The sequence below is a fragment of the Callospermophilus lateralis genome, chromosome Y (genome assembly GCF_048772815.1).
Source record: "Callospermophilus lateralis isolate mCalLat2 chromosome Y, mCalLat2.hap1, whole genome shotgun sequence".
Taxonomy (NCBI): domain Eukaryota; kingdom Metazoa; phylum Chordata; class Mammalia; order Rodentia; family Sciuridae; genus Callospermophilus; species Callospermophilus lateralis.
Genome location: NC_135326.1, coordinates 8,428,924 through 8,455,554, shown reverse-complemented (window position 1 = coordinate 8,455,554; position 26,631 = coordinate 8,428,924). Strand labels below are relative to the sequence as shown.

The following is a 26,631-nucleotide window of genomic DNA, read 5'->3' as shown; positions in this document are numbered from 1 at the left end:
AATGCTGAGCCCGCCACACTATAAACATGATGTATTTCTCGTTTTAGCGCTCTGATTTCCGTCAACACCTTGCGTTATTTCCTGGGTGAAATAATTTCCAATAATTAGATTTACTTATGGGTATGCGTATGTCTTCATTTATTTATTTGGTGTCTTCCGCTGGAGCGTCTAATTCATTATTAGTACTCGTAACCTTTCTGGGTTTTCATGAATCATGAAAGAACTATCCGGAGACACCCTTGGTCAAGCCAGTAATAATGGAAGCCATGTTTAAAACTCTTCCCCGGCTGCACAGAACTTTGTCAAGATACAGGGACAACAGTCGACGTCTGTCTTCTTTCCGCTTCTCCTTTGCTTTCCCATGTGTCTCAGATACAGCTGCATCTCAGCTAGTCTTCCCTGCGGTTCAGGGAGACGTCTCTCTCCCCACCACACACCATTTTAGGACCCGTCCTTGTGGGATGAGACTCTCAGCACATTTCCTTATCACGACTTCATAGCTTTATTGAAGTACTAACGCTGCTAATTCTCCCACCTTGTCCCTAAATCACACCAGGCACCTCACACACCTAAAGCATTACCTTTGCTCTCCCTGTTGGACTCTTGTGGACTCCCTTCCTCCTTGATGCTGAGCTCTTTTAATCTCCCTCTGTCCAGAAGCATAGAGATTGATCAAAATTTGGTTTTAGGGGAAGGGGGGGGGGTGCATCTCACTGCTAGACCATGCACTGGTGTTCTGGCTGGCATCCAAGTTGTCCCCCAAAAGCTCATGTGTGAGACAAGAAAGTTCAGAGGTGAAATGATTAGGTTTTGAGAGTTGTAGCCTAACAGTGGATTAATCCACTTGAATGGATTAACCCAGTGGCCGGAGGAGGTAGGTTACTGGGGTTGCTGCCTTTGTTGTTTACAGTTTGTTCCTGGTGAGTGGAACACTCTCTCTCTCTGCTTCCTTGTGCCATGTCCTGAGCTGCTTTCCTCCACCACACCCTACCGCCCTGATGTTCTGCCTCACCTTGAGCCCAGAGTTGTGGACTTGGCCAACCATGAACTGAGACCTTTGAAACCCTGAGCAAAAATAACCTTTTTCTCCTCTACGTGGTTCTTGTCTGCTATTTGGGTCACCAAAATGCAGAGGCTAATGTAAACATGTAGGTTCCATCTACAGGACCCAAACCAAACTGGATTTAAGTAAGATATTTCATTAGCCAAGTGCGTCTTTGAAACCATGTACTTTGGGGCACATTATTTTCCAGGGTCCCCTACAGACCACTGGTCTGTGGAGAGCTTCCTTCTCTCCCTTCCCCTGACAGTATTTAGTCCACTTTTGTACACCACAGAACATTCAACAGAGTCTTTGCTTCACGTCAATACTTAAAAAATACATGTCTACTTAAATCTGATTTCAATCAATGCAAATGGAAAACCGTAATGCACAGTGCTATCTGTTCTATTTAGGCTTTGCCAACCATGGGATCCTAAGAGAACCTTTGAAGTGCTAAAATGAAAAATAGTCAAAACTCCGCTCTGCTCTGCCTAGAGTCTCACTGAAGTATTCTGAACTAGCCGGTTTTTTTTTTTTTTTTAAAGCATATAATTTATGTACATTACAAAGCACCCCTTTGTTTCCGCAAGTCAACATTCTTAATGCAATCTGTCAAAGTGCCTTCTCCGTAAATTGCTTTGATGAACATGCCAGCCAGTCAGTTTCTTTTAAGGTGAAGAAAAGAGAAAGAAAGGAAGAGAAGAAAAAAAAAATAATAAAACTTTTGCAAGAGCAAAAACTAAAGTAAATAGAACAAGTCTAGACTTTTCTGCATATTTTTAGACCCAAGCTTGCAAGTACTTTGAACACTCCTCCCGGGAACCAGAACTCTGCACCAAAATTTGCAATTCAAAACCCCTGTTTTTGTTTTATAACAGATAGGGAACGCCAATTTCAGATTCTACCTACATAGTCACCCATGAGCAGGTCCTCAGCATGCACAGGCTTGACATAACTTTTAATGCTCAGCTAGGAAAGCAATCCTTAGCTTAATATATCTGAACTCCAACACTTCATGAAGACCGATAATCTCTGTTTCCTAGAGACTGTCTCCTGCAAGATCTCACCTTCAAGGATTGGGTCTTGGTTAGTTTTGAAATGCCTTTCTTTTATGTAGGAGTTGGTGCAACTAGTAGAATTTAGTAAAATGCCCTGGGTATATTTTTCTTGAAAATCAAAATGAAATGAAATGTATCTATCTTCCCTCCTCCCCCTTCCAGGGGTATTGATGTTGTTTTATAAAAATGTTGGAAAACAAAGTGGTAGAGAGGTCCATTTGCAAGAGCTTTTGATGACTTGAGACTTAAACTAACATTGTGGATTCAAACATTCAAGGGCACTCCACTACTGAGCCCTCCCCAGCCCTATTTTGTATTTTATTTAGGGACAGGGTCTCCCTGAGTTGCTTAGGGCCTCTCTTTTGCTGAGGCTGGCTCTGAACTGGCGATCCTCCTGCCTCAGCCTCCCGAGCCGCTGGGATGACAGGCGTGCATCGCGAGATGCCCGGCTTTCATCAAATTTATATGAGAATTGTTTTCTTTGGATATCTCCATACTTCTATTGAGTCCTAACTCTTATTTCCTTAGGCAGAATGATGGGAGTAGTTTGTTAAAACAAACTACAAATTTCTTCCACCGCTCCATATCGAGTAAGCCATCAAGGAAAATAACCCACAGATACTGTGCTTTGTCACTGTGATCTTTTCCCCACTGTATGGCGGAATATCAACGTCAGTCAGATAATCTTTCATTTCCCCTCCAAGTATTCCCAGCATGAAAAAAAATAAAGACAAAACACCCTTCTAGTGAATTGTCAGAGTGTCCTTGATAACAAAAGACGCTACTCAGGATTTCTCTCAAAAGCCTAGGAAATGGCGGCAGATGGATGTCACTGGTTTGCTCCATGTCAACAAGAAGCAGGGCAGGGAGAGAATGATGGGCTGAAAGACAGGCAGATGGAGAGACTCAGAGGCCAGTCCATAAAGTGGCCAACAGGGAGCCCCACGGGGGACGCACCCTTAAGGGGGCACCCCCCCCCCCCCGCAAGCAGGGCGAGGCTTCTTTACTTCTTGGATTTGTGAATTTTATTTTAGTTTTGCTTTTTTATTTTTAATGAATATCGTTTTTCTTTGACAAACCATCACTGTGTGCCTTTGCGGGGACAATATCATGTTTGGATACGTGTATTCGATGTCGAATGATTAAATCAGGCACGTGAACATATCCACCGCCTGCTGACTCACCCTTTGGGGTTCCGAGGCTCTTGAAGTACATTCTCTTGTTTTGGAACACACGGTTCAGGGCTATTCACTGTGGCCACCCTGCTCTGCATCGCTTCCCAATCTTTATCCTCTGGTCTATGAGAGTTTTGTACCTTGCACCAGTGACTTCCCCTGTCCCCCTCCCCCCACCCCCATCACTTTATATGTACATTTTGATCATTTCTGCATTTTCTTGAATGTCCCCCCCAAAAAGAAATCGGAATTCTTCAGGCTGGAACCCAAGGCCTTTGGGGATGAGGAGGGAGAGAGACCTGTCAAGACATAGTTTGCACCGTCTGGCCAAACGTATCCATGTCTGTCCCCGCGAACGTTTCTCCTGACCACCCAGCTGACCCCCAGGACCCCACGGTCACACATGGAAGGGCTCGCTCTTTGAGTCTCAGGTCAACCCACTGGACTCCCCTCGTCTGAGGCCACAAGAGCGTTTCCTAACAAGGTCCTCAGTAGTTAACCCTTCCCTTTAGGGAAAGCCGTTCCCAGACTGGACTGAGGAGAAGTCTGAGAAGTGAGGACTCAGTCCTGACCCGTCCATCACTGGAACTGGACCCTCTCCGATGCAGATATCTTAGGAGGATGTTGCATTCCTTCATGGGAATATGAAATACATAGTAATGGAGGTATTTAACTGTTCCGATTCCACTATGTCCCAGGGGGAGCAGGTATTTCCAAAGGTAAAGAGCTGAGAAGCAAGAGTTAGACCACAGTTTTAGCCCAGACCAAATGCAAAAATTTGAGACTGACCCATCCGTGTTTTTACACCTTGGGATGCCAACAGTGGTCCTGAGAGGTTTATTACTGTCAGCAAGTCTCTCCAGATGAAGGACACAAGGGGGTTTTTATCAGGAAACTCATGCATATTCATGCTGAGAAGAATCGTCAATCACAGGCAGAGGTGGGCACACTTCTGAGCATGCTCAGTGTGATATCTCGCTTCTCCTGTGCTGCATGGTTAACAATGGCAGGTGGGGATGCTGCATCTCCGTGGGGTGGAAATTCAGCCTTATAAAGACATTATAATGTGCAAAGTTGGGACTTCCCACTCCCAGATGACCTTGAGAGATGCAGCTTTGTGGTCACAAACTGGGAATCCGAGGAGGACATTGGGGTCCTGGGAGCAGAGGCTTTGGAATTGAGATGGTGGGGTGAAGACTATTTGGAAGACATGCCCACTGTCCACTGTCTGACACTGTGCTGACAGCAGGTGGTGACCTTGAAAAGGAGAATCGGCTCAAGAGTCCCATTAAGGATTGGAACTAAATATAGAGAAAAGCCAGGCTGTCACACTCTGCGTTGCTTGCACAGGGCTCAAACTCCATCCCGGTTGGAACCAGGTCCGCCTCCTCTGTGCATCATTTCTTGGAATGTTACTTAAAGACTATTGAGTCAATAAGGGACCCATTCTGCCTACGGAGACCCCCAAAAGTCAAGAACCATGGTGTCTTCTTTGAGATGTCTAGTACAGGTTGACTTTGTTCTCAGATATTTTCATCCATCCTCATTCTGTTCTCTCTGTTTAGGTTTCGTAGTTTGCTCCTGATGGGTCCCTTAGTCAGGGACACCAAGAAAGCACAACTATCTACCTCTGTATCAATTGACAGAGAGATGTCATTTTGCGAATCTGTGGTTCCCGGCTACTTTAATTCTGAAGAAGCACATGCATGGTCCTGGGGCAGAATGTCTCCTAGACTTGACCTGTAACCTTAACAGCTCTTTGACATCTCAGTTAAGTAATATTTTACAGTCATCTAGCGTCGCATCCGGTGCTCAGATAGGACTTTGTCATTACTCTTTTCTAGAGGGAAAACCTGAAATCACATGGTTCTAGCCCATGAAGACGTCCGAGAGGGACCCTCGGGTGCAGGATCAGCAGGGGTTTGCAGGTGCACACCTCGCTGAGCATCGGGATCAAGGGCAGCCAATGTTGACCTCCCTCAAGCTTCACCCTCGCTTCACACACCCACCCACCTATAATTAGCATTTGGGACATGCTTCACGTTCCTGAGATTCCTGTACAAACCAGAAGTGTGGAGAAGAATGGTTTGAATACTGTGAGGGCGGAGGGCTGGGCAGGTCTGCAGCCCATGACCCCTTCAAGAGCAGAGCTAAGAATAGCACATACCTAACAGGGATCCCCAGGCTCCCAAACCCACGTTCTGTATCTCTTTACTGGGGATCAGGTTTAAGCAACAACACAACTCAAAACAATAAATAAATAGAGAGAGAGAGAGATAAGTAAATAAATAAAATAAAGCAGAAAAAGGAAAAAATTCCAAGAAGTCACAGGTCCTTGAAATTAGAGGAATGGAACGAGATTGATATTTCTCTAAGTTTATGGGTTCATGATTTATTTGTGAACCCTGAAAAACCCTGAATCTTACCTGTGATGAAATAGAAAATGTTTGTTGTTATCATATGATACAGTCCCCATTCTAAAACGCCATGGTTTCAGGAAATAAAATCAATTTTTCTCCCTTCTCAGAATATATGAAAACTACATGTAACCTTAGCAAATGCACAACAGCCAACCTTAGACTCTTCTGCAAGCCTCAAACCTAAAGATGTATAGCTTTGATTTTTCCTAAAGGATTATTTTTCTCAGGCATTGAGATAGAAACAGCTCTGTTACGTAAATGCGTGCATTCAGGAACATTTGTTTTACCTTGGAATTGGTTCAACTTCACAAGACGTCTCGCATAAGATGAACTATGTGCTTAGGCAAATATTCCTATTAAACAAAATATATTGTTTTCTAGATTGGTATTGAGTGCCCTGAATCATTTTAGTTATGAATAAAACAAACACTTGGACGCTTACATACTTACACCATGAGAAAACAAATCTCCCCTTTCGAGTCTGGCAAGCAAATTACTGGGACGATTCACATCTCTCAGGGAACTGTATACACCATGACTTCATTTGAATGTGGTTCCATTTGTTTCTCCAAATTATCACAATCAAGATCCAAGGATATGGGAAAAAGGGGTTTTTTTTTGGACACTGTATTTCTTGCAAGAATTGTGTTAGACGTCACAAGACAGATATGTATTACAGTCATACACACACACAATTTTTATTCCTGGTTTGTAACAAAACAGGAGGAAGGCCAATAATTATTGTGCATGAACTATATGTTAGGTCTGAATCTTGCTGACAGATCTTAAGTTCAGGATGGTTCCTGACGTGGAGTATCTGAAAAGCTTGAATTTTTTTACTATTTTGGATTTCCTGCAATAGAATTGACTTGTAAAACTTCTGGTCACATTCTGTGTACTTAATACAATGAAAAAACGTTTTATAATGTCTGTGGTTTGGTCTGTGCTATAATGTGGGTCTTGGCTGTCCCTCAGAGGCTCCTGTGTTCAAGGCTTAGGAAGTGGTTGAACCTTTAACAGGTGCAGCCAGGTACGGGGTCTTTAGGTTTGGGGCTGATTCTGTCCTGGAAGCAGATGGTGGGACACCAGCCCCTTCTCTTCCTCTCTTTTCTTTCTGGTTGTGACAGAAAGTTTTGCTCTGCCATGATGTGCTGTCCCCTCAAACAATGAGTCCAACAGACAGTGGACTGGAATCTCCAGTACAGCGAATCAAAAAAAAAAAAAAAAACAAGAACCTTTTCTCTCTATTAAGTGGATTATCTCAGGTATTTGGTAACAGTGAAGGAAAGCTGACCAACAGTCTGTGCTAGCCTGTCATCTGTGAGATGAGTTCAAATGGAATAGAAAAATCAAGAAAACATTAATAGAAAGTTCTACAGACTCAAACCAACATCGGGACTTTACATAAATCTAAAGAACCCTTGTCATAGCGATAGTTGAAATTGAACTTCCATAATAAGAACATCTAGAAAGTAGTAGGTGAAAGCTTTCAACATTTAAACCCCTTCAGCTGTTTATAATCCTGAAATGACCACTAACCATTGAGGGTTGATTATACCAGTTTTTTTCAAGACGGAAGCTCTGGTCCTATTTGGAATTTTAAATTATTGTTCAGAAAGATAGTTAGAAAGTTTAGAAAGGGCTGGTTAATGTTTTGGATTTGATCTTATTTTTTCAATCAGAACTGTATCTTGAAATGGATGCTCCCAGTGATAAGAACTACTTGAGATGAAATAAATTGAACTAATAACCAACATAAGAGTAAATTGTCGCCTATTGATGTTTTCATTTTGTCGTAAGCCCCATAATTTTCTACAGGACTGTTTTTATGTGCTGTACTTTGCATCTATATCCAGGGCCCAGTCTGGATGTGAATGATTATATATGATGCTTAGAAATGGTCCCGTGTATTCTCATATCACCATCTGACGGGTATCAGCCTGCAAAACAGGCAAGAAAACATTCAGATATAAACACAAACAGCAACTTCATCAATGTGGAAAATGAGAGAGGGCCAACCACTCCACCAGCTACGGTCCAGAAATGACTCCAGGCTAGAACAAAACCAAGCGTCGGAGACAGAAGAGGCTTTGCTACCTGTGCCTGGCATTTTAAATTAAATGCTGCTTTTTTATTGTCTGAAATGAAAAATCAGTCATGTGATCAACTTAGGAGTCAACAAGTCTGTTTTTACAGGAGTGTCGCTTGAATGACCTCTGAAAGTCGGTAAAGGTTCCGATGTCAAGACCAAGCAATTCAGGTCAATTTCTTGACCACAAAAGATGAAGAAACCGAAGGTCCAGGTGGCTGAGCCATTTTTTTTTTTTTTAAAAACAAAGACAGATTTATCCAGAGATTTATTAGCACAATGTGTGAGTGTGTGTGTGTGTGTGTGTGAAAACTGTCATGAGTTTAAACTTTGAGGTTTACAAAGAAAGAAGGAAGGAGATAAAGAAATAAAGGAAGAAATCTTGCTGGTTAACCTATCATTAATAAAATACTACATTGAAAATAGTATACAAACCAAAGACGGAGGTATTCCTTTAAATATTGAGGCTTCTCCAATTAAAGTAGGTTTAGATCGACTTTTAAAATGGAAACAAATTTTGAATTGTTAAAACTGAAGTTCTGAAAATCAAAAGTTACAATTTTGCTTTTGAGTCTTATGACTGTATACCTAGTAAGCTCACTTAATTTAGAAAAGTTAAAAAAATATTAATGTAATATAAATATAATATTCCACCACAGGAACTTCAGATTGAAAAGAAAGCAAGGTCTCAATTTTTCTGTGTCAGGGTGGACATTTTAGTGCAATGTAATGATTCTTTAGGAATTTGTTAGAATTGTCCTGCAAATTGTTGAGAAATAGTCTTGCATCTAGAGCTGGTAAAATTCGGTAAGAAAACACCTTATCAGTATCTGTACTTGGCAAGAATGTGATTTTGGGGGTTGGCGTTGGGGCTCAGTAGTAGGGCACTAGCATGTGTGAGGCGCTGGGTTCAATCCCCAGCACCACATAAAAATAAAATAAATAAAATAAAGTACTGTGACCATCTACAATTAAAAATATTTTTTTTTAAAGAAGAATGTAGTTCTGTGCCAACGTACTCTAATAATTCCTAAAATAGAATAGCCTTAGGTTAGTGGGTGTTAGACTCCTTGTAGATCACACAGGGTCTGAGTTAATTTTGAGATGGATTTTCCAGAACATTCTGGGAAGCCAGTACATGTCTACCAAAAGGGAAGTTCAGAAATTCAGTGTCTCCCCAGGCATGGGGTCATCCAACTCTCCCTTCCTTCTTCCACCAGTGTGTGGTCTCCCTTCCTGCTTGACCAGTCCTCTAGGTCCGTGTCACCCACTGGCCTCTAGAATTTCCCGGGGAAGTCCCTTGCACTGGTGACTCACCCCACGGACCAGGCCGAGCCCATGGTCTTCCCCTCTCCTTGTGCACGTTGATGGGAATTTCTTCCATCCACGGGGAGACACGTTGTTTCCTCTTGTTGAATTGTTTATTCAAGCCATCTCCCTCCACGCTCTTGTGGAAACCTCTTGGGTCATGACCACAGGACACTAAAGAGGCGGGAATCACTGGCATTGGCCCATAACCCAAGAATGGCGACCTCGTGGGTAAAGTTGGAAGAAACAAAACCAAACGGTGGTCTGAAGGCGTGAACGAATAGTGGGGTCCTTCGTCTGCGAACCCACTAACTTTAGCCCTACACACTCAGCCATGCCTATTGGATGGGTTAAAGAGGGAGACACTCAACCACTGAGCCACATCCCCAGCCCCATTTTGTATTTTACTTAGAGACAGGGTCTCCCTGAGTTGCTGAGCACCTTGTTAAGTTGCTGAGGCTGGCTTTGAACTCGCGATCCTCCTGCCTCAGCCTCCCGAGCCACTAGAATTTACTGAGCACTTATTATAAATGTGTCATTTAGCCTAATCTCCTTAAGGAATACTCTGAAGCTGATTCGAGCACTGTCATTTATTTCTCAGATTTAAAATATCTGTATTTAAAATATGTGTTTGTATTAATCAAAATGTTGGCAGAGGACACAGGTAATAGCTACTGGAGTTTTGTTTTCAAGAGTTCAAATCCAAGGACCTTCCGTGTTAGGCAGCCTTTAAGGTGCCCCTAAAGATTCCTGACTTCCTGATATTTACACTCTTGTATAATTTCCTCCTTTTAATTGAGGACTGGACTCAGAAACTTCCTTATAACAGACAGAATATGGCACAGGTGATAGCAAGCCATTCCCAAGATTAGGTTATAAAAGACTCCCACTTCTGTGTTTGATCTGTTCCTTCTGTCTCTCCTCTCTCTCTCTCTCTCTCTCTCTCTCTCTCTCTCTCTCTCTCTCTCTCTCTTACACACACACACACACACACACACACACACACACACACACAGTATTGACTCAGAGGGAACCCAGCCACCAAGGAAGTAAGTAGAGAATCTCATTTCCAAGACGAGGTTATAAAAAGACTGTGGCTTGTGTCTTTGTTTGGGGTCATCTAAGTCTCCCTTCCTTCTTCCATGATCCAGAACCATCCAACCAAGCGGATCCCAGACCCCCAACTCCCAGGACTCACATGAGATGGGGGATGCTTGTCCTTTGCTATGTTTTGTTCTAGGGCAATTTGTCACAGAGGAAAAAAATCTATCTTGTAGCAAGAACAACAAAACCTGGTATAGCGAGTTAGTTTTCAGAGAGGGCTGTTACCACTCCCCACTCCACTTTTTGCTCACTCCAACTTGTAACTTGTTCTCGCACCCGAGCAACATGAAGTTGATTGCAGTTAGTCAACTTTAACGCAACACAAGCCAAATGTGCCCACTCTTTGGCGCCAGAGGCAGCATGACCAGAGAAACACAATTTTTTTTTCCCATCTGAATGGTGGTCCAAGGTCGTGATCCTTCAGTCAGTTCTCCTGTTGGAAAAATGTTCCCTCTAACGTACATTTCCCTCCAGAGTATGGAAGGCAAAGAGGTGGGACACTTTGGATCATGTCAGATGTAGGACAGGAAGCACTTCTGGTACCTTGACATTTTAATCAACCTGGCGCTTATGCAAGAACGCTTCTTTTGGTGAGTTCACAGAAAAGAAGATGAAAGAAACTGGGTGGCCGTGTCCCCTGGGGTCACCCTGTTTATGTCACGACTTCTCCCAGCACCTGGGGTTTGTGGAGGACGATGTGAGTCCTCCGGCAGTTTCTGAGACCTCTGGATCCGTGGGAATGCCTTGGGACACACAGTTAATAGACCCAGCAAGCCAGAGCTGGCAGACGCGTGTGAGCTCTTGGCTCCATCACCCCGATGCTCTGCCAAAACCAAAAACCAAGTAATGATGAAAACTTCATTTAGTTGGTGTTGACACAGATCAAGGTCTAATTTTGCACAGTCGTCCTAGAACTCCACCGTGGGATGAGTTATGGGGCAAAAATGTGTTGAAAGTGCTCCAAAGACCTCCCACGTGGATGCTGGTGTGAGTGGCAGCGTTGGGTCCCTTTAAATCATGCGTCTGAACAGATGTGGGGGGCTTCACCCCTCCATACTGTGGTTCCACGTATAGCAGAGACTGGCTACCTCCAGGAGGGCTATGCGACCACACGATTCCCAGTGGGAAAGGGGACATTTGAAGTACTGACTGGACAGTTTACAGTCTGGGTTGCCGTCGTCACCTCAGTGCTAGCTGTTACACACCAGGCGCGTTCACGCAGCGCAGAGCTCTCGGGGGGCACGGAACTGGGGAGGGTGTGAGATGCTTCCTGTTGTCTGGTTCCGTAAGAGGACCTGGGGGATGGGGTGGAGGCGGTTTCAAGTAAGAACCGTGCACACAGCTCGACTTCCGGAACCTGAAAGCCGTGAACTCATTGCACTCCACGGTGTAGTTAGAAGATGATCTTGTGCAATCAGGGGAAAACATCAAATCAGGAAAATCCACTTTTATACCAGGCTTTATATAATTTATTTGGATTTCAAACTTCAACGGAAAGAATGCGACCAAAAAATAAATAAATAAATAAAAATCAGGTGGTCCGTAGGTAACTCCCAGGTTAGGCATTGTGGTGCCATAGTTTATAAGGCAGAAAGTATGCATGGACCGTCCTCACTATTTATTGACACTGTATATGCAAGTTTGCCTTCTGTTATGTTTTAGATATATGCTGACCCCAGAACTCACAGGTGAGACCATACAATAATGTTCAGAGGTGAAATCACTAGATTACGAGAGGTGTGGCCTAATTATTGGATTAATCCACTAGTATGGATTAATTAGTTGGTAACTATAGATACATAGGGTATGGCTGGAGGAGGGGGTCCCTGGGCTGTGCCTTGGGGGTCTCTGTCCTGTCCCTGGTGACAGAGCTCTCTCTGCTCCCTGGTGCCCTGTCCTGAGCTGCTCTCCTCCTCCAGGCCCTGCCGCCATCTTGTTCTGCCTCCCCTTGGGCCAGAGCCATGGAGTCAGCCAACCATGGACGGAACCTCAGAAACCAGGAGCCCCAAATAAACTTTTCTCCCTCTAAGATGTTCTTGTCAGGTCTTTTGGTCACAATAATGAGAAAAGTAACCAAAACAAAAATACCTTCTTGTAAAATTTATTTAAGGCCCTATAAACGTTCATGGCACTTTCATGGTCATCCAGAGACTTGTGCAGAGTTGTAAAGCTCTTGAGCAGACCAAGATCCGTGCTGCTTGCATGATCGCGCTTTTCATTGGTGATTTTGCAATTTCAAAATGGCACCCCAACGTAATGCTGATGTGCTGTATGATCTTCCTAAGCCCACAAAGGCTGCCATGCACCTTACAGGGAAAACAGGTGTCTCATCTGAGCTTTGTTGAGGTATGAGTGATGGTGGTGTTGGGCATGCAGTCAATGTGAGTGATCCTATGATATGTGATAAGAAGGCATCTTTGAACAAAAATACAGGAAACCGAGTCATGGATTGATTGGCTGATGAACATGTGGCCAGATGCTTATAGACACCAGTGTCTGATTTCTCTAGGGACAGTAGTTTAGATTTTAATAATTCAGGGTTCGTGGTGACTTTGTAGGACATTACTACCACAGTAATGGAAATCGAATGTGTGTGTGTGTGTGTGTGTGTGTGTGTGTACGAATATGTGTATGTGTGTGACACTGTTGCAGGAGACATGTTCAAGTGTCAAGGGATCACAGAAAATCAGCACACCCAGGAAAGAAGGGCACCACGAAACGTGGGCGTAACTCTACTGCGTGGTCACAAGCACACAGAGGTAAAATCCCGTCTTCTTTCTTTGCGGACCTTGGTGAACCTCAAGTTGGCTCTTCCGCCCTCTCAGCAGTTGCCTGGCCGCTAACTGTTCGCTGATTAGTTTCAGTCCACTGAGAACCAATTGGAAAGTGGAAGAGTTCTCTTGGGTGTTCTAATGCCAAAGATTCTAGGTAGAGGTAGGCTTGTTGGTGTGGTTTAAATATTGAGGGTCCTTCAAAATCTTATGTGTGAGACAATCCAAGAAGGCCTAGAGGTGCAATTATGGGGTTATAGGAGCCTTAACCCAATCAGTGGATTAATCCACTTGAGTGGATTAATTGGATGGCAATTGTAGGCAGGCAGGGTGTGGCTGGAGGAGATGGTTTCCTGGGGACATGCCACACCAAGCGCGAGCCCTCAAGCAAACTGTGAATTCTGGGTGATGAAGTATCAGTGGGTTCATGGATTATAACAAATATGCCCTTCCTCTGGGGGGATGTGGATAATGTGGGTGGCTGTGCACATGTGGAAATGGGTGTATAAGAACTTGTGCTTGATTTTTCTATAATAAAACTCCTCTTTAAAAAAAAAATGCTACTTACGTCTGGGGGTGAAGCTCAGTGATAGAGCACTTGTCTAGCATGTGCATGGCCCTGGGCTCAATCCCCAGCATCAAATAATAATAATAACAACCACACACATTTGCAGAGACAAAACTAAGGGACATCAACTAGAGGCCGTGTGAATGGACATAGGATTGAATCTGGCTGTTCATTGAAAGGAAAGCAGATCATGAGAGTGTTGCACTGTAGGAATCCACAGGCGGGTTCATGGAGCATTAGTCCACATGGTGATGAGCCTGGTCGTGAGTTGCAATGAGACTCTCTTCCTACTACATAAAATATGCCTGGAAAAAGTAGCATTGATTTAAGCAAGATTCCTTGGTAAGATCCGAAGGGATTGCTACTTTCTTTATCTGAGAGACAGCATAAGACAAATTCCATCTTGGCACTATGCAATAAAGACAGAAACATTTTTATGTACAATCAGAATAAGTAGAAATGTTTGGCTATCATCCAAAATGTTTGAACACTCTCATGAAATTGCTAGTCACTCAAAAATCCTTCTAGAAGATTTTTAAGGAATTCAAAAAGTACAAGGACTCAAAAAGAGGTTCATATAAAAATGGTTTTTATACCCAAGTAATGCTCAGAAAAATATGCAAACAAATTGCATTTGCAATAGCAAACAAAATCATTATATTCCCTGGAGTAGACTTAACAAGTATATGAATAGAAAATGTGAAGAAAAGAAAACCATAAAGCTAAAGAAAATTAAAGTGCTTCAGAAAAATGAAGGCGTAAATTGTTACTGAGATGACACAATATTGTGGAAATGTTGATCCTGCCACAACTAATTTACAAAAATTCAAAACATCCTCAGCCAAAATTCCGTTTGTTGACTTATAAAATTCATCTGGAGTAAAAGAACAGCCAGAAAAAAAAAAAATAATGAAATGAGAAATTACAGAGGTGGGGGGGATTGCATGGGAACATGGAATGCTATAAACTTTAAGCTAAAGAGAAGAGACAGAGCCAAGAACAGACAGAGACCTCTAAGGCCAGGATGGTACCCGGTGGGTGGATGCAGAATCCTTGCGCCTGCCAAGACAGGCATCGAAACTGGATCCCTACCTCACTCCACATAACGAACCGCTTTCCAGATACATAAAAATGTACATGTCAAAAACAAAACTATAAAAAAGTGACTTTTTTGCAATATCCTGTCATTTGGGGGTATGACAATAAAAAAAGAAGATCTGAAGACCAATCCTGACATTTTCTTTATTCTCTTTGGAAATGTGCTGTATGCAAGTCAGTGAGGCTTTTAGCTGGAAACAGACGTTCCCATGTCAGTAAGCTTGTTTATTTCTGCTGTAGACTACCTCTGGAGTGTCCCCCGAAGGCCCATGTGTTAAGGGCTTGATCCATAGGTGGCGCTATTGGGAGGGGGTGGAGCCTTGAAAAGGCGGGGCCTGGCGGGAGGTCTTTAGGTCATTGGTGTTGGTTCTTGAAGAGGATTGGGGAACCACCACATTCTCTTCTCTCTTTTCTGTTTCCTGGTCAGGCGATGAACAGTTTTGCTCTACCATAGACTCACACCGCAGACCCAACACAATAGCAGCAACTGATCAGGACCTAGAACCTTCAAAACTATGAGCCAAAATTAACCTTTTCTCTTTATAAGTTTGCAAGACCATCTCAGGCATTTTGTTACAACAACAGAACACTGACTACCCCAGTTATCTACCCCCCAAAATAGCCTTTGCAATCAAAAAACTATAATGGATAAAGACATGAATACACAACTCCCAGCAGAGAGTAAAATAACCAGTAAACAAATAAAAATATTCCAACCTCACTACTGTCCCTTCTATAGACACACACACACACATACAAAAAAAAAATACTCAGAGACTTTACTTTTTTTCCTAGTATTTTGGCTTACACTTGACAGTGTCGTGATTCATATTGGGTTAAAGGGACTAACATAGACGATCTTGGTGGTATCTGTTATGTATGACAGCAGAATGCATTACGATTCATAGCACACACATAGAGCACAATTTTTCATGTCTCTGGTTGTACACGAAGTAGAGTCACACCAGTCGTGTACTTAGGGTGATGATGTCCATCTCATTCCACCATCTTTCCTACACCCGTGCCCCCTCTCTTCCCCTTCCCTCCCCTTTGCTCTATCTAGAGTTCATCTCATCCACCCATGCACCCCCCCATTATGAATCAGCACCTTATATCAGGGAAAACATTCAGCACTTGGTTTTTTGGTATTAGCTAATTTCACTTACCATGATGTTCTCCAACTCCATCCATTTACCTGCAAATGGCATGATTTTATTCTTTTTTAATGCTGAATAGTATTCCATTATGTATATATACCACATTTTCAGTACCCATTCATCCACTGAAGGGCATCTAGGTTGGTTCCACAGTTGAGCTGTTGTGAATTGTGCTGCTATGAACACTGATGTGGCTGTGTCCCTTTAGAGTGCTGTTTTTAAGTCCTTTGGGTATAGACCGAGGAGTAGGATAGCCCGGGTCAAATGGTGGTTCCATTCCTGGTTTTCTAAGTAATCTCCAAACTGCGAGAAAGTCATTTATTCTAGAAATATGACTTTGGAAGGCAAGATACATCTGAGCAATGAATAGCTAATATTTAGAAAAAGTGCTCCAAGCTCAAATCTCAACTATTTCTCATGAGTTCTCTAGTTACACAGAAAAGTCTTCTTGGTGGAGGGAGAATGGAGCTCAATTTGCTAGACTCTTGCATCTTTATTTCGGCAAAGGTGTTACGATGAGGATGACCGTACACCTAGAGAATGCAGGACCAGCTACATCCAGACCTTTTCCTCTGTTGGGACCACGAAGAGGGGTGGTTCCCGTCCACCAAGGCTCAGTTAGTTCCCTAATGGAACGAGGATATCAACCTCTCTTTTCTGGACACATGGTATTTCATATTCACATCCGTGTCGTCTGAACACTAAGATACCATCTGGGCAGAGTCGATAAGAACAGTCATAAATTTGGCATCATGTCGAACACCAAGTCTCCAAGACTCTGCATCTAATTTGTAGGTCACACCATGGAGAGACCAAACAGGGTCTGCATGGGGGGCTTTGTGTCCGTACATTAAATTAGCAGAAGCTGCCAGTCTGGAAGGAAAATAGGAGTGAATGATGGGGACAGAGGAGGGAGGAGTGCACCTTCCGTGAGGCACCTATGTCTCCTAAGCACCTTTTCCTAGATACCCTTGAAATTTCGTTATACCTGTGTGTGAGCTGGGCTGATGCGGTCTCCGTCATGGGCAACCCGAGTGACCTTCGCCGTTCATTTTCGTGTGTCTGCAGCAAGGCAGAAAGAGCACTGTCCTCGGATACATGGATAATGAGCGTCATAAACGGTCTAGGCAAAAATCAAACCATTTGCGAGGCCCTGGGTGGACTTTATTACACACCCCGTGTTCCAGGCATCCCGGGAACAACGGTAGCCAGAACATTGCAGACTGATGGCATATGAATATGTTAGTTTTATTATTTGTAGAAAAATCACCCGTGCAATCCAGCTTGTGATTTTTTAAAGACTGAGAGTATTTTTCCGGGAACGGCTGATCCCACCCAGAAAATGTTTATTTAGAGAAATTCTGAAACACATTCAAAGCAAACCAAGACAGATTTTCCTTGGGTCTTCTTTTTTTTCCTGTTTAACTCATTTCAATTTTGATCCGTCAGACCTGGCCTTGAATCTGCGTTGGATGTGCCCGTGGCTCGCTAGCTTCGGCCCGTGGCTGGATGCCTCTGGATTCTGCTCAAGCAGATTATGTGGAAATGCAAAGCTCACGTTACGCTAACAACCTGTGACTTCTGTAGCCACAGGGGAAGGAAAAAACATGCATTTTTTCCTATTCCGTGAAAAAGGTACTTACAGGTTGTTTCCCCGAGACAGACCTAGGAGGTGCCACAGAAACGACAGACTGCAATGATGCTACGCAGACCTTGGGTACCAGGGTCACACGGAGCGTGGATGGGGGTGTTCTTCATCTTATTAGAGTAACAGAAAGAAAGCTGAGCTCTGTCCTCGGGGAATGACAAGGTCTCTCCCCGTCCTGTCTGCCTGTGGGAGGTCTACCCTCCGGCCCCTTCCTCGGCAGTAATGCGAACATGCTTTTGACACCTCAGCATTAATTTAGTTAGTAATCAACCCGATTTCGTTTGGCGTCTGAAACTTTCTCCACTCGTTCTGTAAATTCAAATTACGGTTTTTCAGGTATGGTACAAATGTGTAAGATTCAACGCTCCGCCCCTTGCCATGGGTACATGATGACCGTAAAGATAAGATGTAGAACGTCCCTCTGACCCACACAGTTATGCCCAAGTTGCCAAAAGTCCACAGGAAAAAGCCAAAACCAGCAGAAGAAAGGAACAAAGGAGATGATACTCAACCTCAGAATTATAAACTGCACAGAGAATGCTCATAGGAGAAATGCTTACACTGGCAAAAATCGAGTAAAATCCAAACTTTAGCAACCAAACAAAGGACACCATTGTAACCCGTCAAACTGAAAAAAAATAACTTAGCAAAGAAATATATAATTTTAGAGATGGCGTGAAGAAACACATTTCTGCACACTATTGATATACGCAAAGTATGATTCGAGAGAAGATTCATTTAAAATTTGAATGGCCAGGACCGAACAAATTCTATGAGTATTTTTCAAATATTTGTATCACGAGCACACAGGATAAATGCACAAGATGATTCTTTGCCGCATGGTTTGTAAAGCCGTACTCTGTAAATTCCTGGGCCACTGAGAGAATAGAAGTGCTTAAAGCAATCACACATCCGCATAGAGACGTGTTAAAAGATTGTTAGAAATAGGAGAGCATCTCCATCGCCCTAGAAAGCTGTTCATTATGTTTTTAAATGAAAACAGTAGCTAGTACAGAAAGTATGTCTATTTAGTGCAATTATTTTAACAAGTATACCCCAAATAACGTGTACTAGGTCAAACACATTAGTTGTCTTTGAGACAGTAAATGGATGAGGGAGTATTAATCAAAGAGCTATTTCTCTTTTAATTTCTAGAATTCTTATTCATTGAATTCGTTGTGCAATCCTGAAAAATAAGTAATATTTTGTCTTTGAGGAAGGACACAAAATTGTAAAAACCCTTTACTTAACTCTTTTTTTTTTCCTCTTGGGTACTGGGGATGGACTCAGGGGCACTTGACCACTGAGCCCCCTCCCCAGCCCTATTTTGTATTTTATTTAGAGACAGGGTCTCCCTGAGTTGCTTAGGGCCTCGCTTTGGCTGAGGCTGGCTTTGAACTTGTGATCCTCCTGCCTCGGCCTCCCGAGCTGTTGGGATGACAGGCCTGCACCAGCATGCCCAGCTTCTTTAATTAACTCTTTAACTCTCTTCTCCCATCTCTGAGAATACCGTAAACAAAGTGCAGTGTCAGCATGCAATTGGGAAATTTAGATGGTGTCATTGGGTAAATTTTTCAAACACGGAATGCAAATATTACTGTTTGACTTAATTACTAATCTCTGTTCCTACTCATTTATCCTACAGACCAACTTCCAAAATGGTAATGACATTCAGTCTGAGATCCGTCTGTCGCTCTTGTGAACACACAAACCCCAGGATCACAATTCTGTCACCAGGACCAAAGAGAGCATTCACTGGTTTCCACAGCCGGACCCTTCTGCAGGCATTCATGACTGACAGGTGCCCTGGATGGAAGGAGGTAAGTCTCTCTCACTTGTGGGTGGTCTCAATGGCATGAGGTGGATCAAATGATGTTGTGTGGGCGTGTGAGCACGGCATGATGAATCCCACTCCCGTGTGTAATCACGATGCACCAATAAAGAATAATCTGCACAAAGCTTGTCCGAGTGCTAAGTCTTAACTGCATTTGGGGGAGGTTCTTCTGCTGATTAGGAAGCACAAGTCGTCTATCTTCTTTCAAAAGCCAATGAGGGGGATAGATTCAGCCAAGGGCAAGAGCCTGGCTCACTGCTGATGGGCAGGTTGGCTTGCACCACGCAGGCGCCGTGACAGCAGGCTCAGAACAAATCCGTGGGCCCGCTGACTCCTAGAGTGAATGCAGACAAGACAAGCGGGATTTGGTAATGTCCACCTTTGAATGATGGGAATTTCATTTTATTACGTGGTGAAATGATTAAGAAGTACCTGCAACCAAATTCAGAAAGACATGCCGGAGTCAGCCGGTTCCTGACCCTCCCTCTGGTACATTCCGCCCACATTATTATTCCATATTTACTAATCGTGTTCCTTTGTGCTTGCTCTGTGTTTATTAAGCTCTGTTAATCCATTTTTCCTCTTGTGTTATCATGCCCATGTCGAATATTTTCACTATCGTGTAATATGCTGCGTATTTTTTTACTTGCACATTTCCCAATGGCTGGACGTTTTGCTAATTGGGGTGATTTCTTAGTTTGACTAAGACTTTGACCAAGATCTTTTGATATTAATAAGTCCATGATACTTTGAGATCTTTTAATATTTAATATCGGCAAGATTGATTTCCAGATGTGGAATTGCCAAGTGAAGACGATACACAGTTTGGCCACTTGATGCACATGGCCCAAAAGCTTACCAAATCACAACTTATATCCACTGCACGCCTCTAAGGAACCAAAGAGTCCTACTTCTCAAAATCTTGAATCAACCCAACAAATTGAAAGCCAGATGTTAGTCTTTTTTTTTTTTTCCAATTGAGATTGAATTCTTTCCCATTTTTAAATGATTATTTCTTTTAGTTGTAGATGGATACATACCTTCATTTTTTTATTTTTTTATATGGGGCTGAGGTTCGAACCCACTGCCTCACACGTGCTAGGGAAGTGCTCTGCCACTGAGCTATAACCCCAGCCCCTCTCCATATGTTTTTGAAACCCTATCTAGTTCCTAGTTTGTGTGACAGATTTATTTTAACAAACAGAACCATTTATCTCCTTTATAGTTGTCTTCTGGAAGATTTTTTTAAAAAGGTCTTTGCTACTCTATGTAGAGATGGTTCTAAATACTGTCACTTAAGAACCAAAAAATGTGCTCTATATGTGTAATATGAATCGCGACGCATTCTGCTGTCATGTATAACAAGTTGGAATTTAAGAATTTTTTAAAAAGAACAAGAAAATGTCTCACAGACCCTGATACCTTGTTATACTCCCATGTTGAGTTTGAGTGCTAAGTTAATAAAATATAAAGCAGAGTTTCTTGCAGATACAAAGATACAAAGAAAAGAGTGGGAACTATTCATTCAGAAAATCCAAGTTTTCAATATCAAGAAATAGTGGGCTGGGGCTGGAGCCCAGAGGTGGAGCGCTTGCCTAGCCTGGGCAAGGCCCTGGGTTTGATCCCCAGCTCTGCAAAAGGAAATAAATGCATCAACAAGGGACAAGCTAGGGCCGCTTTTGAAAAACCTCATGGCATCCAAAGCCAGTAACCCTCCAGTGACCATTAGCCAGAGCATGGTCTAGTGGCCACAGCTGAGCTCCCAGGACGGCCCTGCAGGGTCAGGAGGCTGCCTGGAATCACAGCACCCCAGAAAGTCGGTATGGGAGGGCAAGTTGAAATGAAGAAACTGAGGCTCGTGTTGGTGGGCTATGGGCATCACCAACTTGACCTTAGACATGCCCTAACTCACCGGTCCGTGACTTTCAAGGACTATTCTTTTGTATCTTGGAGTTTCACATGGTAAGACAAGGGCCCAGCTCATCGACATCTGTCAACACCATTATTAAAAAACAGTTCTGCAGTTTTGCAATTGGGTCCCAAACTACCAGGATGAGTTGCATCCTAGTTAATGAAGTCAGAAGCTGGGTAGCTGGGTGTCGGGCCCCTTGGGGGATGTAGTTAATTAAATGTGCAATATGCTGCAGGATTTGCTGAGCCAGGACCGATTTCTAAGTCCCAACGAAGTCTCCATGTGTAAGCACGTACCATATCGTGAACGCCCCTTCTGTTCAACATTGAATGACTTCCAGTTGAGAAATCACCTTCGACTGAATGAATGAGGAGAGATTTCTGGATATATTCATAGCCGGACGTGGGCCATTTGGAATCCTTTTGCACGGGCCTTATGTATGAACTGTAGCCCCGACTCTAGTTCACCTTCCTTGTTCTCAGAGGGTCTCATGGCCCATTTCTTGCGACACCACTGCCTCCTGGCAGTGTTCATACACCCAGCCGATTTGGGGGTACACGTGTGAAACACCCCAGACCTCCTTACGCTTCCTGCGCGGTTCCCTTTCAGACCCAGAGAGCTCAACTGTGTGTTCTTGGAAACAGCTTTTATGTGTTTTCACTAAGAGAAACCAGGTGCAGGTGCGATCAACTTCGGCAGCCCATAAATTTCATAAAGAATGCATTCCTTTCCCTCTTCCCCACCAACAGCTGCTGAGGTTTGCCAGGCCTGAGAGACCTTGCTATGGAGGCATGACCTCTGAGCCCCGGGCAACCCTCTGCAAGACAGCCCAAGTCCACCCCTGAACTGTGCACCTGTTTAAACCATCTGCAGACCCCACCCTGCATAAATTCCCCTGCGCTTCCTCTACACTCATGGAGGCCCCGGGCTGAAGTCGCATCACAATGCTGTTGGGTCCACTCCAATCCATCCATGCAGTGAATATTTATTTGTGTGCGAGAATGCTTTATAGATCTATCAATTACCTCATTCCAGAAATGAAAAAGATAAAAGCATCTGTTCAGATATACCTTCAGTTTAATTGCTGTTCAATGCAATTTTCACTTACTAAATATGTCTGTTTGGAGGAGGATGTATTAGATATGACTTAAGGATGTGCATGATTTGTTTCAAAAAATTTTTTTTCAGAACTAAAATATTTAAAAATTAGATATGCGATCGAAAATACTATGGTGATGGTATTGTCATTGTGTAACTGTGGCCAAAAATAAAGCCACACATCCTGAATATTCAGGTATTAAATCATAGATTTAAATTTTTGTTTGAAGAAATCAGCAAACTAGGCTGACTCCACCCTCCACATTCAATATAGAGGGTATTCTGCGCCATCATCTTGATTCTGAAGGAAAGAGCAAAACTTTTCATCACATCCTAAATCTTCAGCAGGCTCCTTATGATTCACCATATTTTCACTGATAAGAGAAGGGCTTTTTCTACAAATAACCTTAGCCACAATTTGATCACTTCAAAATCCACTTGCCTACACTGAAAAAAAATAGATGCCTAAATTATGAGTCATGCAGATAAGAAGAGGTCGAAGTTCTTTTACTAGTGATTTCAGAGTCCTGGACACAGCACAGGAGCACAGGAGCGGCCTATTTAAGATGTGGGGACAATGGGATGGGCTGGGTAACTCTTCACTGTTACCCTAGTGAGGAGGCTGAAGTTAAAAGGGATAACAGAGTCAGACACACACAGGGAACGCAAGTGCGGAGGGGAGATACGTGGTGACAGAGAGAAGTCTACCCTGAAAAGAGCAGTCCTGGTTGTGGCTGATAACCAGTGAGGTCATGGGACTGTCTCAACATTCATTCATCCATCCATCCACTCATTCATCTATTGACCCATTCATCCACACATCCATTCATCAACTCATCCTTCCATTCATTCATGGGACTGTTTCAACATTCATTCACTCATCCATCCATCCATTCATTTATTCATTTATTGGTAGTGGTTTGGTGGGAACACTGTTGTAAATAATCATTCACCCACCCACTTACCCATCATCCATTCATTCATCTATGCATTCATTCATTTATCCACCCATTCATACACATCCATTCATACACATCCATTCATTAATACTTCCTTCCATTCATTCATTCAGCCATTCAGGCATTCATTCATAGTGCTATGGTATGGGTCTAAGCATTCATTCATCCATTCATTAATTCATATAGCCTCCCATTCATCCATCCTTACATTCTCTTATCTATGCATGCATTCATTCATTTATTCATTCATTCATTCATTCACTCATCCATTCATTTATTCATTCATGCTGCTATGGTGTGGATGCTCTTTGTCCCCACAAAGGCTCAGGTGTTGGGAGGGAGCTTAGTCCCCAAAGGGACATTATTGGGAGGTGGTGTGAATCTTTAAGAGGAGGGGCAGGGTGAGTTATTGGGGCTGCTGCCTTTGAAAGGGATTCAAGAGTTTCTCATGGGATCCTGGTTAGTTCTCAGGAAAGCGTTATTATAAAAGTGTGAACCTGTTTTAAGATGCAGTCTTTGGAGCTGGTGAGTTGAGCTCAGTAGCAGAATCATGTTTAGTATGGATATGACCTCTATCATAAAAACAAATGTTATCTTTCATCCCATGTGGTCTTCTCATTGCCAACTGTCATGAGGTGATGCAGCCAAGAGAAGAGCCCTGGCTAGAGCTCATGCCAATCCCTTTGTATCTGCAGCCTCCAGAACAATGAGTTGTATAAGCCTCTTTTCGTTTTAAAGTTAACTGACCTTGGGTATTTTGTTATAGTATCAGAACCTGATTAATACACCCACTATATACCCAAAGAATTGACAGGAGGCTTTCCATCCACAAGTAACCAAAATATGAGCTACAACTCAGTTGCTTACATAAAACACAGTATAGCCATCTTTCCATCAGAGCAGATCCCAGCTCTTCCTGTGTTTGTATCTTTCCTCCTCATGTCTTAGACAATGATACCCATTTGCCCCTTTCATCTAGCCCTGTATGCATCCTCGAACAGTTTTGTTTTGGAGAAGGAGGAAGACGTTAGTTAAAAATAATGAGAGTTACGTAGTTTTAACTGCACTTCACTTTTGTTTTTTATCCCTCCCACACTCTTCCTGGTCCACAGGACCCACACCAGCAAACCCATTCCCACTCCATCCACGGGGATCGGTGGAGGGTCCCACTCACCAAATCCCACACATTTCACTTTTACGACTCACCTTGTGTTCCAGCTGGGATCTGGAATGTCCCACGAAGGCTCAGTGTGTTCAGGCCGAGGTCCCCAGTACAGTAACATTCCTCTCTCTCTCTCTCTCCTTTCTGACTGCCATAGGTGAGCGGCTTTCTCCCACATGCCCTTCCGCCAGCCCTGGTTGGAGCCAGCCAACCATGGACTGAATGCTCTGAAACCATGAACCAAAACAGATTCTTCCCTCCCCAAATTGGTCTTCTCAAGGGTTTGACACAGTGATGAGAAGCTGAGATGCTTTGCGGGTGGGTTTTGTACCCCACCTGTGCGAAGACCCTAACATCCTGGTCCAGCTTGCTGGCTAAGTTGACGCACCGTCATACACTGTGTGAGGTCTGTCCTAGTAATTAGCTAAGGATTGTAAAAAAGTGAAAATGGACGTATACCCGTCCCCTAGAATATGTGTTTAATCCTTGCTCACAAATCATTTGATTGCATTTATTAATTGATTCTATGAATTTTTCTGTTCTTGCTCTCTCTCTCTGTGTTTAAAAATTAGCTCCTGAAGTATAAGCATGTGTTCTGGAAGAGAACGCTCCTGGACTTTTGAAACTAAGATGCTATTCAATACCGAGGTGGGGGCCTCCGTGAGGCCATCTGGCCTGTTAACTTCAAAACGAGTGGATTCATTGTGCCCGTGCTGCCCTGGGTTTCGATTCTGAGTCCATTAATTCGCCATTGACTTGGGAAGCACAGAAGCCTGCCATCTGATTTAGTCTTGGAAATAATGATATCGGCACTTACAGCTGATTTAGCGACCTGCCAGGCCACTTTGGGGAGCTTCTGACCCCGGTCATACCGGCCAGCTGAGATGGGGAGGGCAATAGGTCAAGCCCCATTTTAATTAACCTGAAGCCATTCGAACACCACCCCCGATTTTCAGAAATTGCTGTCTTCCTAAACTGACCCACAGGCTCTGCTGCTTCTGAAAGTCCCCATGTCACCAGGTCATCCTTATTCCTCAATGCCAATTCCTTATTTTAACCTGAAACGTCATTCTTTTTAGATCTGCAGGTTTCCATGCGCCCACACCACCACACACACCCACAAACTGATTACCTGAAAAGCATTACCCCTTCAAGGAAGCAGAACGATCTAAGTTGTTCATGGTGGTTTAAAAAAGCAGGCCTCTTGAACTAACAGCTATGCAAACAAGTTAGTAGAACAGAGTCTCACAAGGGATGTATTTTGAGATCTTTGCAGGTTTTCTGCAACTCTGCACAGATCCTATTAAATGTGCCCTGCCTCGGTCCAACTGAAGAACTGTATAAAGACTAGATTCATAGACACAGCAAGACTTTGAGGAGATTAAAAGAACACGCTCCTGATTTCGACCCGACTCTTCCATCTCCCAGTGTGGAAATGAGGGTCTACATGCAAAATCTTGCGCTTGAAAAATGGGATGAATTTTTCCATCAATCAGTTCTCTTCCAACATGACCGAGAATTGTGGCTGATCCCCCAATGCCAAGCACGTGTCCGACATGGGAAGGTCCACGGGCTCCCGTCTTGATGTCCCTCTTGGCCTTGGCATCCATTGGATTTGGGCATAGATAATGGAAACCTTGAGTCGTTTTTCAATCCCATGCTTGTGAGGGAGCCGCGGCCTAGTTTTGTGTAATGTGTAAAAACCACCATCTCTCAAACGCACCCCTCAAGAAATGTGTTCGCCTGTCTCCGTTTCTTATTGCAAATATGGGAAGCACAGATCTAAATTGAGGGGGGGCGGATTTTTTTTTGACCAGCTACGGAAACGAACTACTCCTTTCCTGATATATTGTGACTCTGTGTATTTTTTCAAAGATTAGATTCTACCCGATTTAAATATGGAACGTGGTTTGAAAGATTGTGTGTCGGTGGTTTGGAAAACTGGTAATACACTGACGTTAATAAGATATGTGGTATTTCTGAAATGAATCCTTTTCTGAAAATTCCATCTCCATCACTTAAATCACCTCTTGAATTTCATGCACTTGTGTATTTCAATTAAATAATCCATTGCTGCCCTCTGAGTCCTATCAGGATTCACATACGTGGTGCTTTTGCTATCTTCACATCAGGTCTCGGTTTCATTGTATTTAAAAGGCTTAAGCCCTTTCAAATATGTGGAAATTGTGGCACGTTAATAGTCAAAATCACCCCTATGTGTCTGCCCA

The 26,631-nt window shown here is 43.2% G+C and overlaps 1 long non-coding RNA gene across 1 annotated transcript in view; it reads left to right on the top strand.

Annotated features, from left to right (window-relative positions):
• Positions 1-19,331, top strand: part of LOC143639765 (uncharacterized) — a 215,757-nt gene extending 196,426 nt beyond the window's left edge. Inside the window, exon 4 of the long non-coding RNA XR_013154792.1 lies at positions 19,084-19,331. This is a non-coding gene — a long non-coding RNA (uncharacterized LOC143639765). The remainder of the gene's footprint in view (positions 1-19,083) is intronic.
• The last annotated feature ends 7,300 nt before the right edge of the window (positions 19,332-26,631 follow it).